Raw genomic sequence first — 12,112 nt, 5'->3', positions numbered from 1 at the left:
ATGTCGTTTTTATTGCGCAAGGGACCCAAACTCAACATTCAAATGACACGTCGTTTTGGCTTAAGGATTTTTCAGAGGACCTGTCAGTTTTTATGGCCAAAATTGTTATAAAAAAGAGGCAATTTTGGAAAAACTTTTGGCATAATTTGTTGATATTTCTTAAATTTAACCTTTTATGAAAGTTTCACAAATTTGGTTATCTTGTGTAAATTTTTATTAAATAATGATCTTAAATTTAAGAAATTTTAATTTTGTTAATATTTAAGTTTGTATGCTTAAATTTTATATTTATTGTATGTATTTATTGTTCTATGCATACAATTTTAGAAAAAAATAAATAATTTTATTCATGATGTTGTATAATATATTTAGTAAATTATTTGAATAAAATTCATGAAAACTATATATGATTTTGTCTGATTAGGAATTAACCAAAATACCTTTAATTAGATAAAATTATATTACAGCTGAGATCACATAAAGAAGTTATAAATTGCATAATGATTTAGCAATGAAATTTTTATTTAATGTCTAATGATTCACATAATTATATTTAATTGAAGAGTAGTCATAGCTTCTCTGGTTAAATAAAATTATGTATCATGTTTAGAATCACATGAGATAATTATAGATATTATTATGATTAATTAATGTCAATATAATATTTTGCAAACTTTCTCTCTATAAAATTTTTCTCTATCTAAAATTCTCTCTTCGTCTCAACTCTTTCATGTCAGCACTCCTCTCACCTACCCCATAAATCATCTTCCCCCTCCTCAAAATCCGAACTTACTAATAGTCCATCAAAGCAACGAGTTAGCCGTAAGGCCGACCTGCCTCCCCTAAAATAAAGAAATGATCCCAGCCAACTTCAGTAGATTCATTCTCATTAGAAGGAAGTCCTTTGTTGTCATTTGTGAAGGAAAAAATCTTGACAGCCTAAGGATAAGCGAAAACGGCTGGGGAAATCGGGTATCCATCTCCTTCAATAAAACTGAAGTAATGTGGATCGTAGACTCCCTTAACAATTTCTCTTGGAACAAGGGAGGGATCTCATGGGGAAAAAATATCAAAAATCGACATCATCATCTCTACTCGGTCATGATTTGAAACCACCAAGGCAGAATTTTGGTCATCTCGAAAGAAACAACAAACTATACGCGAGGGATTTTTTTCTAAATGGATGGGGGGCCGGAGGATGGTGGCACCTCATGAAATCAATCTTCGAGCTGGTTGAAGTTGATGGATTTTTTATCAATAAGTGGGTTCAATATGAATCTTGGTGTGAGTAATAGACTATCAATTTATTGAGTTTAAAAGTGATCAATTACAATTAAACGGTTATGCGTCTTAATGCATCGGGTTTAAGTATGAGTTTTTAATATGTGCAGATATCATATTTGTAATTTCTCATTTATGATAGATAAAATAAAAAATGACAAAAGTCAATAATATAAAAAGCGGTTATGGTTCTCAAATCATATGTGTGCGTTTTGTTTATTTTTTATTATTTCGTGAATAGTAAAAATTGAGTATTTTATAAACACATATTGGTTTGGAAGATTTATTGCAGAATGTAAAAATCTCTTTCGTTATGAATTCAGATATGCTTCCATATTTATATTTTTTGATTTAATAAGAATTTATTTATTATTTTTCGATTTAGTTTGATTTGATTTCTAAGAGAAGTACTTATAATTAACCCGTTCAAAAAACAGCTCGGAAATGCTTGTGAATCCTGTCACGAGGCCAACAGAACTCTTCGCGTTCAACATGTCATGCCCCAATTGTAACTACTTTTTCCAAATATCAGCCACTTCGGCGGCAAAAAAAACCCTCACGTCGGCTTTGCTGTCATCCGACCTGGGTTCCCTCCGGGTCACAAGAAAAGAGAAGAAAGAAATAAAAGAAAGAAATAGAAGAAAGAGAGAAAGAGAAATAGGAAGGTTCCATACACACACACATGTACATATGACGATTTGTGGCTGCCTCTTGGAAATAAAAACAAGGGGCCACCATTTATTCTAATATGGCCCTTCTCGAACCAAAAACCAGCACCAAAATGAAAAATATTCAAAATGGCCCTGACAAGGAGACAAATTCTGCCATCCCAGAAAGCTGTCAGCCACAGATGTAGTACCCTTGGTTCAACGAAGTGGAAAAAGCCAAAGGAGAGCTCCAAGGGACAGAACTTGAGGAGAAAGAAAAATGGACAATACACGCTGGACGGGTACGAAAAAAACCGGGGATAGAGAAAGAAAAATGAAATCGGTCCCCACTTCAAGAAAAATAATTTTGAAGCCCAGGCTGTTTTGGGGTGAGAAAGGAAAATGGACAGATAATGCTGGACCAAGCAAGCCCATTCAGAAACACCCCAGCCTAAAAAAGAAGATAAAAAAAGTGAAATGGAAATAAAGAGTAGAACAGAAAGTTTCACTTGCTGAACAAACACCCACAGCCGAAAATAAGAGCTCCCTTTCAAAAACAGATTCTGGGAAGCTGGTGACAGGGGATATGGTAATAGTGGTCTTCAACTCCAATGACTGGTCAGCATATACACTCTCTCCCGACAGAACAGTGATCAACTTGGAAAATGAACTAATCCCTCTCACAGGTATGGAAATGGTAACAACTCAAAATTAGCATTCTCTTCCTCCTTTCCAGATCATAAATTCGGATAGTTTGGTGGAGGGGATCAAGTCCCTTGATCAAATCTGCAGAGAGAACTAGGTTTATGACACCCAAATGCTTTCAAATTGGATATTTGATAACATGCGATGTATTAGTACGCCTCTCGGTGTCTCCTACCTTGGATATGACAAGGGCATAAAACCATTATTTACAGACTTGAAGGAAAACTCAAAAGATCAACGTCAGGGCAGATTGCTAACAGAAGGGAACAAAAAGAAATAGAAAGAGGGAGGCTCTAAAGAACTCAAAAGATTACAAACTTCTATCAACTATGACGGACGAAGCAAAAAGAGCAAGGAAAATGGGGGGACCTCAACTGATTTGTAATGTTTAACAAAATCTTCTCTTGGAATGTTAAGGGACTAAATGATGCCCGTAAAAGCTGAGTCATAAGGGGTTACATCAATAGATGGAAACTAAGCATCATCTGTCTTTAGGAATCTAACCTGAGTGATGTCAACGAGAAAATGATCAGAAGTATTTGGAGCTTGAAAGACATTGGCTGGAGCTCTGTGCCTGCAGAGGGAGCTGCAGGTGGAATCATTATTATGTGGAGAAAAGACAAAGTCCAGTGCCACTCCATTATCCCTGGTGATGTATCTCTTTCTTTACTTTTCTCAAATTTATCTAACGGAGACAATTGGTATTACTCTGGTGTTTACTGCAGAGGAAATATCACAGAACAAAATCTATTGAAATCAGAATTAGAACATATTAAATCCTTATGGGGGAGTAAAGGAATCATTGGTGATGACTTTAACATGGTTCTAAGAAGATCAGAGAGATCTGGAAACCACTACGCAGATGCTGAAATTGAGGGCTTCCTTTCTCTCATCAATAATCTGGACCTAATTGATTTGCTACTTGCTGGAGGCAAATGGACCTGGAGCAACTTAAGAGATCAGTCTTCTTTTTCCAGACTTGATTGATTCTTCCTTTCTTCTGATATATTATAATCTTTATCGAACACTGTTCAGAAACTCATGCCAAGACTAAGCTTGGATCATTTCCCCATCATGTTGGTTTCGAATGATATTAAATGGGGTCCCGTTCCTTTCCGCTTGGACAACAAATGGCTCAAGCATGAAAATTTCAGAACGTTAGTAACTGAGACTTGGAGGAACACTATGGTCAGGGGCACTGCAAGCTTCAGAATTGCTCATAAGCTCAAGATTTTAAAGGCAGAAATTAAAAATTGGGCTAAAGTCACTAGTAACAAGAGGAAGAAGACATCTCAGGTATTGTAGATGAAATCCCTATTTGGACAGTTTAGATGCCCAAAACCACTTATCCCTTCAAGATAGAGATAAAAGAAGCCATCTGAAAATTAATTTAGAGCACAATCTTCATTCAGAAGCAATATCTTAGAAACAAAAATTTAGAGAAAAATGGCTCAAAGATGGGAACAAGAATACAAAATACTTCCACATGTTAGCTAATTACTGGAGAAAGATCAATTTCATTGATGAACTCAACATTGATAGTCACCTTCTTACGAGTAATGAGGAACTGAGACAAGGGGCAATTAAGTAATTTCAAACTCCATATATAAAAAATATTTCCCCTCAGCCTAGGCTTGATGACCTCCACTTCAATAATCTTAATGATGATGACCAGTTTTTATTGGAATCGAAATTCTTTAACACTGAAATTTATGAATGCCTCCGATATTGTGACGGTGACAAACCCCCGGACCAGATGGTTTTAACCTCAAATTCATTCTAACTTTTTGGGATATTCTTAAGCAACATATCATGGATTTCTTTAATGACTTTCACAAGCATGACTCATTCGTAAGATTACTTAATTCTACTTTTCTTGTCATGATTTTGAATAAGACTAATATGAAGAACATTAGAGATTTTCAACCCATAAGTCTCATTGGGTGCATATACAAACTTCTCTCAAAAGTTCTTGCTAAAACATTATCTACTGTTCTGCACAAGATTATTGGTGAATCTCAGAATGCTTTTATTCATAGTAGATAAATTGCAGATGTCATTCTCATTGCCAATAAAACAGTGAACGATATTATCAGAAATAATAAACAGGGTGTTTTGTATAAAATTGATATTGAAAAAGCTTTTAATCATGTCAGTTGGGACTTCATTGATTATATATGTTGGAACGTTGTGGTTTTGGCTCAAAATGGAGAAGATGGACCAGAACTTGCATTTCCACTACTAACTTTACTGTCATAGGAAACAAGGGTCCTTCTAACTTCTTTACTGCTTTGTAAGGCCTAAGACAAGGCGACCCTCTCTCTTATACTCTTCATTATTGCTATGGAAGCATTGAATATACTTCTACACAAAGCAAAGGATCTCAAACTATTACAAGGGATTGGGAAATATGGATAAAAAGACGGAATTAACTCACCTATTCTTTACAAATGATACCTTTATTTTTTGTCAACCTGACATTCGTTCTTTGATTTTCTTGAAATGCACCTTATTATGCTTTCAGGTGGTGATAGGCTCCCAATCTGGTGACTCCTTAGCACAGGTTCTAGGGTGCAAACTGTCTAAACTTCTCATCTCATATCTTGGCGCCCCCTTAGGGGCTAAATACAATGACAAAAAATATTGGGATCCTATCACAGATATGTTCTAAAACCATCTTGCTAATTAGAAAAGAAAATTTTTATCTAAAGAGGAAAGATTAAGTCTCATCAAAAGCACTCTCTCTAATCTCTCTATTTATCTCTTGTCAGTGTTTAACATTCTAACCAATGTTGCTAACACACTGGAATCCATAGAGTGAAATTTCTTTGGGGAGATGATGATAATAACAGTAGAAAAATTCACCTTGTCAATTGGAAAGATCAAGAAACCTATTAAAGATGGCGAATTAAGTTTGAGATCCATTACTACTCTCAACAAGCCCCATCTTAGAAAATGGATTTGGAGATTCTCGAATGAAGATAGCAATTTTGGAAATCAATCGTTTTATGCAAATGGTTCAATGGGGACTATCACAATCACTCCAAAATAAAAAATAGCACCTACAGTACTAGCCTATGGAAGAATATTTGAATCTTAACAACTTCATTCTTCACAATTCTAAATGAATCATTGGGAAGGGCAACAAAATCAGATTTTGATGAAACATTTGGTATGACACAGTTGCTTTCCAAACAAGATTCTCCCTTATTCATGTTATCGCTAAAGAGGAAAACATTTTGGTTAAGGATGCTATAACTCATGATTGCCCGGGTCTTTGGCAAGTTTCCGTATCCAGAAATTTATAAGATTGGGAATTAGAGAAATATCTAACTTTGTTACAAACTCTGTCTACTATTCAGGTTCATGATAGGAAGGACAAACTTAAATGGCTACCTTCCAAAAACAAATCCTTCTCTGTCATATCACTCTATAACTCCATGGCAGGTAATCTCACTCAAAATAACATCACTTTCCCTAACTTGCTTAGACCAAGCCGGCTGAGTTTCTCTTCAGGTTCTTACTTCAGCCAAAATACGACACGCACATGAAATGGCCTCCTCTGGCTCACCCGAAGTGTGAAGACTCAAAAACTGAGAGAAAATGCTTCCATCGTCTCTTCAGCATGCGCCACCATGCCGGCCGCGATTTGAACTGGTCAGAGGACGGTGGTTGACTTCCTTTGGCGCCGGAAATGGGTTGTTCAACCCTTATTTAGTATGCCCCCTAAAACCCTAACTATAACCCTATTTCTGATACCATGTAAAGGGTTAGAGAAGAAAAATATTGAATAATTTTCTTTTATTCAAATGGGAGTAGGGGTATATACACATGTAGATAAAATCATATATGGTAATCAACATAAATTACCCTATTAATTCTCTTCCTAATTATACTAATGTATTTGGAAGGGTAATCATACTATTATGTACAGATAATATTTTATAATATTCTAAGAAACTGAATTGATGATAACTGATCCTTTGACTAAAGGCATGCCACCACTAAATATTTTATTCAAATGGGAGTAGGTGTTTGACTATTGATATTTGTTTGTGATATTTCTCATTTTGATATTCTTGTGTACACATTTATTTGTTTATTTTGAGAAATATCGTTAAAATTTAGATGTAGAATAAACATAAAATTTATTCATTAAGTAATAATTGATCAAATTAAAGAAGTAAAATGTATAGTGATACATGAAAGATGATACTCGATTTTAGAGGACTTATCGTCATGATTCATATATTTTCCTTCTTTCTTATGAGAAATGATTCGTAAAATTTGAGTATTATTGATGAGATATACAGACCAAGTGGCAGAATGTAAGTTATTTTTCTTTTAATGATCTGTGTAATAACTCAAATCCACAAATCCTTCATTAAGTATTTCTAGTACATTTTCTTAATGAGAAAAAACTTACAAAATTAAGTATTTCTATTACATTTTCTTAATGAAAAAAAAAATTATAGAATTAAATATTTTCTTTACGTTTTTTAATGAGAAACGTTATAAAATTAAGTATTTCCATTACGTTTTTAATGAGAAAAAGTTACAAAATTGAATTGCCTATTTTTTGGGCATAACGTTTTTTTATGAAAAAACGTCTATAAATAGAAGCAGTTTTGTAGGTCCTTAAGCATAAAAAATCTTCTTCAGTATATTGTTGTATCGTGCGAATTCTTGAGTGCTTCGAAAAATCTAAACACAAAGAGGAAAAGTAAACTAACTGTTCAAACTAAGCAATAACGGGAGGTATTTATCGATCTTTTACTTTTGTTGATTTTCGTTTATTTTGTCATTTAAATATGTTATAATGTTTAAATAACTATCAAAGATATCTCATATGTTAATTTCTAACAACAATCATGTGGAGAATGAAGTGTATATTTTTTTGAAATATGAAGCACCAATTTATACAAGTTTATATGAGAAATAAAAAGCAATACACTTAATTACAAGAAGAGTATATTAGTAATATACCCTTTACCTTAACTTAATACACTTTACACTATTCCCAACACTCCCTTTTAAACTTGTGAATATGTTTTCCATTCCTAGCTTGACAATAATACTATGAAATCAAGGATTACTTAATCCTTTTATAAATACACCCGCAAGTTGTGGTGTACTAGACATGTATAAGGTACATATCAATCCACTATCTAGTTTTTCTTTGATGGAATATCTATATACCTAAATATGCTTCATCTTATTATACTATATTAGATTGTAAGCTATACTAATAAATGATTTATTATTATAGTAAAGTCTTACAGGTTCATCCCATTAAATTTTCAAATCTTCTAAAATCATTTTCAACCATAGGAGTTCATACACTCCTTGAGTTATATCCTTGAACTCAGAATTCATACTAGACTAAGCCTCCACATTTCACTTAAAAGAGGATGTAGTATCCCAAAGTGGATCTTCTATCAACTAATGATCTTGCATTGTTACCATCGGTGTATACTTGAAGTAATAGCCCAATATTTCTTGTCAACATAATTCCCTTCTCATGATTACTTTTCAAATAGTCGAGAATCCTATAAACAACTTGTAAATGCAGTTCTTTAACTTGTATATGAACTGACTCAATACACTAACTGCATATGCTATGTTTGATATAATTTGTGACAAGTATATCAATTTTTTACTATCATCTGTTACATTTCCTTGTCCACTCATGGGTCTTCCTTTGTCAATCCCATTTTATGATTGAGATCAATTAGTGTACTTGCAGGTTTGCATACCATCTTGCCAGTTTTCTTCAAAAGATTTATAATATATTTTTATTATCAGATAAATATTCCTGACTTTGGATAAGCCACTTCAATTTCTGGAAAATATTTTAATTTCTCCAATTATTTGATCTTAAATTCTTTAACCAGGCATTGATTGAGAATGTCGGTGGTTGGCGGCTTATTTAAGATGGCCAACTATGAAGGCTGATTGCTATAATTTTTTCTTATTTCATCAATAAAAACCAAATAGGGTTTGTAAAAAAATTTAGGGTTTGTTTAACGTAGGGCCTTGATATAATGTGGAGAATGAAGTGTGTATTTTATTAAAATGTGATGCAGGTATTAATAAAGGTTTTCATGAGAAATAAAAGGAAAAACATTTACTTATAATGAGAAGGGTAGATTACTAATGCACCATTTACCCTACTTAATACACTTTATATTGTTCCTAACGAATCTAAATTAAGAACACAAAAAATTAAGAGTGATATACATGAATGGAGCAGGTTAACATGTGCTCCTATAAGTCACTTGAGGAGCTATCAGTTAATTAAATCAGAAGCACATACTCATACTTCTATTGGTAGCAATAACAGTTTATCATTGAAAGACTTGGATTTGAAAAATGTAGAATGTTAGGCCAGCCTTGTAGAACTGAATGTCGTTTACATTTGAGGATGTGGTCGAATTGCCATTAAGTGATTACTGGGAATTCCATACAACCCCATCATTAGATTTCACTCCATCAAGATCTGGATATGAAGCTGTTGAAAATGTCCAAAAAAGAGCTGTCTCACCCATCTTTTCCCCTCTTAAAGCAATATGTAATTGTAGATAAATTTAAAAAAAAAGACTAATTATAATAGCATCCCATTGTTTGGTAATTGGAGATCTATAATCATTTCATTAATGAAATTAACAACATCCATATATAGTTTTGAAAGAGATTATCAATTATAATCTATTTTCCATACCCATATATAGTTCTGAGCACATTAAATTTCAACTATATCTTCGGAGGATTTTATCACAAGAAAATGCACAAGATGCTTAATTACATATATGGTTGGTTTTGTTTAAATTAAATTCTATGAAATAAAAATAAGATTACACAATAAAAGAAACAAAATCTTGAATGTAGATAACATTCTAATTTAAATCAATTCTATCTCTAGTTCAATAAGTATCTTTATTGTATTCAGCATTTTTATTCATAAATTAGTATTCAAAAATTATTTTGATTGTTAATTCATTTGTATATTACTTGAATCCATACTATCTATTCGTTTTAAGTAATTTTGTGTTTATTCCATTATTTAAAAAAATTAAATTACCCAAAATCTAAAAATATCTCAATTGCACCCTATAAGATAATTGACACGTTGTTCTGTATTCTTGCATGACAAAAGTACAGTAACCGCCTAATTAGAATGTCGAAAAACTGTCGAGAGGAAACCTAAGTCATTTGCTAGGTGTGAGTGAAAACTTTTGTTGCTATTATATTTACATCATTCATATTGCATTGCATAACTCGTTTGTGCATGTAATTCTTGGGCTTCTAGAGTCTGTTAGGAATTTTGCAAATTCTTTCTAACTTGCAGAGCTCGATAAAAGAAGAACCAAAATTTGACACTTAGTTTGGCAGTGGAAGCATGAGTGTTGAGGGATTCTGAGGTTAAACACGAGTAAAGGTGAGGGAGAGATTTTCTTTCATTAACCTTTACCTTATAGGAAAATTCACTATGTTTCAACAAAGTGACATACTTCCTTTCGGGAAAGTATCTTTGTTGTCTGAAGGGTCATGAAACTGTAAGCTCAGGGAAAGGACAACGAGCAGAGGGAGAACATATTCCACATGCAATATCTTGTCAATGGGAAGGTATGGGGAATGATCATTGACAGTGGTACCTGCGCTAATGTGACAAACACTCTATTCGTGAAAAAAGTATGGTTGACATGCATCAAGCATCCAAATTCCTATCGATTATAGTGGTTGAATGAGTGTGGCAAAGTCCAAGTTACCGAGCAAGTCATGATAACGTTCTCCATCAAAAAATATAACGACGAGATATGTTGTGATATCGTACCTATGCATGTTAGTCACTTGATATTTGGGAGACCTTGACAGTTTAACAAACATGTACAAGATAATGGTCGCATTAACTAATATTCATTGCTAAAGGACGGTCTGAATCATGTCATTATGCCTCTATCACCAAGAGAGTTACATGAAGATCAGATCAAGACAAAAAAAATTCATTTGATTAATACACAAGAAAGGCAAGAGAGAGAGAAAAAGCTGAAAAGAAAATTAATGATCCATTGAGCATCGAAGAAGCCCAAAAGGAAAATAAAGTTGGTCCATTAAGAGAGATTAAGAGCGAGAAAACAACTGAGTGCTTTGATGAAAGGGGAAGAGTGTTAAGGATTGTTGTTTGTGGAAAGGAAAGTTTGATTGTATTCACCTACAAGATGGTCCATTTTAAGCATGAGCACTCTATGGCAAGTTGTATTGTTCTTTTCGTACAACTGATTACCATGGTATATGGGTTATGAAGATTTAATCCAAATCCCAGAGAAATTGTGAATCAAGTCATTAAACTCATCAACAACAAAGTAGACATACCAGGGGAGTATGGTGTGTTTTCTATTGTTGTCACTATTCTTTTTCTTTATGATGAAGTACAATATTCGAGAACGTATTTTCTTGAAGGGATGATGCAATCCTAAATAACTCAAAATGAGTTATAAAGATGCAATCATACATCAATGAGGAATACAAAGAATAGGAAAGTAATTTCATTCCTAAACACTTTTTTAAATGGGGTTATTCCTGAGAATGGGTCAAGTTTGTCCAAAAGAAATTTAAGACCAAAGTAAGATTCATTGCTTGAAGAATCAAACGAAAGTCCAAGTTTTGGGACCAAAGTAAGAAAGCCTCAAGACCTCATGGCCCAAGAGACATTCGGTCAAGGTAGCCCACCCGCATGCGAAGCCCATGCGCATGTGCAAGACACCCATGCGTGCAGCACGCCGCATGTGCACAACAAGGTCCCCACACATGTGGGTTCAGGCCGGGCAACAGCCTCACCCTCATGGCCTAACAGGCCTGCAAGACTGTGCCCACGTGAACCCAGTTGACCTGCCCGTATGACCCAACCGACCAGCCATGTCATCCAGCACACACACAGCCCAACCATACATGAATCCAACCAGCACTCCAGCCCATCCCTACGATCCGCACCCACAGCCCATACGTGACCCCCATGCTGCTATGTGGCAACCCCTTGTGTGAGTCATTTTTTTCTTTCTTTCTTTTTCTATAAGGACTCTCTTAAATTGCATCATGTGCTCTTATCCAAATTTTACATGGGATAATTTTGCAATTATTTCATTAATTTATTTTATTATTATTTTAATATAAATATATCTCTTATGATTAATTAATTAATTTTTTTAGATTTAGAATGGGATAAATTAATATTTTATTATTCTTATAGGATAAAATTTTATCTTTTAATTATTTTATTAATTTTAAGTATTTGTAATCATTTACAACTATGCCAAGAAAAGCCTATATAGAGGCTTTTATCCATAAGTTGTAAACACAATAAACTTGAGGAGTGAAATAAAATTAAAACCTTTGCCTTTTATTCAAGAATTAGCATTTTTATAATTTCCTCAGCTTCTTTAAATTCTTTAAAAAGCAAGAGTGTTCAGAAGTCTTGTTGA

The 12,112-nt window shown here is 33.7% G+C and overlaps 1 long non-coding RNA gene across 1 annotated transcript; it reads left to right on the top strand.

The window, feature by feature from the left end:
- Positions 1–1,960: 1,960 nt before the first annotated feature.
- Positions 1,961–6,625, top strand: LOC148270364 (uncharacterized). Its single transcript, XR_015819364.1, has 2 exons — positions 1,961–2,614; positions 2,846–6,625. It is a non-coding gene; the product is annotated as an uncharacterized LOC148270364 (long non-coding RNA).
- Positions 6,626–12,112: the final 5,487 nt, after the last annotated feature.

The sequence above is a fragment of the Carica papaya genome, chromosome 1 (assembly GCF_054855325.1).
Source record: "Carica papaya isolate Zhongbai chromosome 1, ASM5485532v1, whole genome shotgun sequence".
Taxonomy (NCBI): domain Eukaryota; kingdom Viridiplantae; phylum Streptophyta; class Magnoliopsida; order Brassicales; family Caricaceae; genus Carica; species Carica papaya.
Note: the sequence above shows the minus strand (reverse complement) of the source record. Positions and strands in the feature narration are given on the sequence as shown.